The sequence below is a fragment of the Panthera onca genome, chromosome F2 (assembly GCF_046562875.1).
Source record: "Panthera onca isolate mPanOnc1 chromosome F2, mPanOnc1 haplotype 2, whole genome shotgun sequence".
Classification (NCBI taxonomy): domain Eukaryota; kingdom Metazoa; phylum Chordata; class Mammalia; order Carnivora; family Felidae; genus Panthera; species Panthera onca.
In genome coordinates, this window is record NC_138356.1 from 48553780 (window position 1) to 48557604 (window position 3825).

The 3825-nt window shown below is 46.7% G+C and overlaps 1 long non-coding RNA gene across 1 annotated transcript; it reads left to right on the plus strand.

The window, feature by feature from the left end:
- Positions 1-458: 458 nt before the first annotated feature.
- Positions 459-2662, plus strand: LOC144615090 (uncharacterized). Its single transcript, XR_013553486.2, has 2 exons — positions 459-602; positions 2345-2662. It is a non-coding gene; the product is annotated as an uncharacterized LOC144615090 (long non-coding RNA).
- The last annotated feature ends 1163 nt before the right edge of the window (positions 2663-3825 follow it).

Consider the following 3825-nt stretch of genomic DNA (forward strand, 5'->3'; position numbering starts at 1 on the left):
CTCTCCTTCTCTCTGCCCCTCCCCTGCTTGCGCGCTCTCTCTCTCTCTCTCAAAATAAATAACAAAAAAAGAAAAAAAAGGAAAAGAAAAGAAAGAAAAGTTTATTGGCTTGGCAAAATAGGGGGGGTCAACATCAAACATATTAGCGAGACCGTGTTCTCACAAGCCTTTGCCAGGCTCATGCTCTCTCTCTTCACTTCCTTTCTGTCCTTCTTCCCTTCACTTGACCTATAGTTCAAATTCTTCCCACTTGTTTATGTGGAGCAATCGTGCTCTCCTCAGCCCCTGCTCCTGAACCTTTGCATAGCTAACTTGACTTAAATCACCAGATTAAGTTCTTCGATGAAGGCCATCTTCTTCTCATGGAGTGTGGGAGTTTCCAATATGTCCACAGATTCTCTGATCCTTCTTTCAAAGGGTGACACCAAATCCCCCTCTCCCTTGGCGTGGGCTGAATTTAGTGACTCACTTCCAACAAATACATGTGGCAGAAGTCATGTGTGACTTCCCAGGTGAGCACATAAAAGGCACTATGACTTTCTTCTCACAGCTCATGCACCCTTGGGCAAGCCAGCTGCTATGTCACCAGGACACTCGAGCAGGTCTGGAAACCTCTAGAAAGAAACTTCTTTCTTCTCTTTCTCCGTTGCTTATTATTCCCACCAAACATAGTTCTGGGTCAGAGTGTGAAGTGTGATGGGGGTGAGAGGAAGGTGTCAGGTCACAGCAGAGGAGTAGAAAGACAGGCAACACTGGGGTGACTGCGTGCAGTAGAGAAGGGCACAGGCTCCGGAGTCCCAAAAACCTGGGTTTGAGTCCCACTCCACTTGTTATTACTATCCCGTCTAAGCTTCTGAAACTTCAGTTTGCTCATCTGTAAAATGGGGCATTATCTCCTTTGGAGAGATACTATCAGGAGCAAGGGGACTAAGGCAGAGATAGGCTTAGTCCCAATGTAAGTACAGCACTCACTTAGCGATAGTAATTATTACGATTATCACTGGTTGAGGGGCACCTGGGTGGCTCAGCCAGTTAAACATCCGACTTCAGCTCAGATCATGATCTCTCGGTTTGAGGGTGTGAGCCCTGCATCCGGCTCTGTGCTGACAGCTCAGAGCCTGGAGCCTGTTTCGATTTCTGTGTCTCCCTCTCTCTTTGCCCCTCTCCTGCTCACACTCTGTCTCTCTCTCCTCCAAAAATAAATAAACTTAAAAAAAAAAAAAAAAAAAAAGATGACCACTGGTTGAGTACCTACTGTGCGTCAGGCTCTGTGGTAGCTGCATTATGTATATTATCATATCATTTTTAATACTCACACAGCAACTCAGAAAGGTAGAGAGGTTGTAATAATGGCATAACGAGCCCCCCCAAAAGATATGTCCAAATGATAGTCCCAAGTACCTGTAAATGCGAACTTATTTGGAAACAGGGTCTTTGCAGATGTAATCCAAGTTAAGGATCTCAGGATGAGATCATTCTGGATTTAGAGTAGGCCCTAAACTGGAAGACTTGGCGACCTCAGAAGAGAAAGGAGGACGCGAGACAGGAGACACGGGAAAGGCCCCATGAAGCTGGAGGCAGACAACGGGAGTTATGTTGCCACCAACCAAGGAAGATCAGAGCTGGAAGGATTCTCCTCTAGAGACTTTGGAGGGGATGGCCTTGCTGACACCTCAATTCTTCTTGCCTCTGAAATTATGAAAAGAATCGATTTCCATTGTTTCAAGCCACTGTGTTTGTGGTCATTTGTCACAACAGCCCTAGGAAACTAATTCGTAGGCTTTTATCCCCACTTTACAGGGAAGGAAACGAAAGTGAACTAACTTGCTTGGGGTCTCTTTTTATGCAAAACACCGATTCATGCTACACAAACATAAAGCTACTGAGTGCCCACAAGAGAAATGATCAGGATCCAAAACAGGAAAATTAGGACGAATGCGGAGCTCCAGGTGTCTGCTGGAGAAAGGGAAAATGAGCGCACATCATTTCACTTAATGTGCAACTTCGTGCAAATACCGGAGCTTACTTAATTAGGCCAGGAGAAACCCTCTTGGAAGGAAACAGCCAGCAAAATAGAACTCAGGGTAACATGTAGAACAGCTCAGTGCAACTCTGTGGAAGAGACCAGAGCAGCCAGAACCAGCCAGAACTAGCCCTGAGGACCCATGACTTACACTCCAGGGAGACGCTGAGCAGATTAAATTAATAGAGCAATTAGGGGCCAGGAAGCAGGCTAAGCCTCTTCAAATCTAGGAATCGAAGGGGAAGTTTTCAGAACAATTTGGTTTGTAGAAAGGAATCGAGTCTCACGCTTTAATTTCTCTCTCTCTCTCTTTTTTTTAAGATGCTGAAATGGCAAGTCCAAAAAGCAAGAAGATTTCTTATGAAATGCAAACAGTGGGGAACCATTAATTTTAAAGGTCTACCCATTTCCCAAGGAGCCAAGAAGCCATGCCTAGTCTTGAGGGTTTAATCAACGTACACACAGGGGAAAGATCTCTCCTAACCTACACCACTCACTGTCCTCCCAAGAGGCTTCACGCGCCTTTCTTTTGAAAACTCGCATTTTCCATAGTTGCAAAAATAACAAATGCTCAGTGTACAAAACTAGGAATACTTGAAAAAGCACAAAGAAAATGAAAAAATAAACACTGTAATCCCACCTCCCACGTGTTGACATGTTTTCCTCTGATATTTTAGATGTAGCTAACACACACCTCGCTTGAAACCAAATTGATTATAGCGGCCACTCCCGCGTGTTCACGGGAGGGGTAGGTGATGCATAAAACATATCTGTGGAGAAAAAAATATATAAAATAGCTAACATTTAACAGTATTAACTCGGTGCCAAGCATCCTGGGCACTCCTTACATATTAACTCGAGGAAACTTTTGCCTACCACCAAATCCAAAGATATTCTTCTGCATTTAACTCATTTAATACTCAGCACCCTTTTGTTACTGTCATATTTATTTTGCAGATAGGGAAACGGAGGCACATGAAAACCCGTGCCCCAAATCACACTGCCTGTCGGTGGTGAGGGGGGATTTGCTCCAGTCTCTGCCGGAAGCAAGAACTCGGGTACCCACCTGCGCCCACACGGCTCACTGCTTCCCTTTTAGAGACTAGCGGAGGGGAGGGACTCACGGTTCACTTTCCCCTGGTTGGTCGGTTCTGGTCCAGAGTGACCGCTGCTAGAGTCACCAAGGAGTCCTGGGCTGTAATCTTGCGGTGGAGAGCACGAGATAAACACGGGGTGGGGGAAACTGATGCGAGGAGAGCCTGGAAAGAGGGCCTGCTCGGGCCTGGCGTCCAGCCTCAGGCTGGGCCCGTGGCCACACCCACGCAGGCCGCCCACGGCCACGCCCACCACCCGTGCATCCAGGCCCGCGCCCACTGTGGGCAGAGCCTGAGGGGCAGGGGCGCCTGACGTGCTGCTGACATCAGGGAAGGTAGCCACCTAGTGCTCTGAACCTTCAGAAAAAGTCCACCACCCACACATTTGCCTTGTGCACGTGGTTTTGGAGAAATCCCAAATGTCTCCAATTCCAGAGAAGAGGCCGAGTCCCACGTCTGAGCTGGGGCAGTGAAAGGGGAAAAGAAACCTGAGTGGGCGGAGAGTCTGGAGAAAGTTGTGAGCCGCCGGGAATCCGGATAGATCTTGAGTAGGACATTGTATATTGAACTTCACGTAAACGTGAACTAGAAGATGCAACCTATTCTATTTCAAGCCCAAAGGACTGAAGTCCACATCTGGAAGAAATATACATTCATGCATGCATATACATATGAATGTATGGTTTCTATCATATGTATGTGTTATGT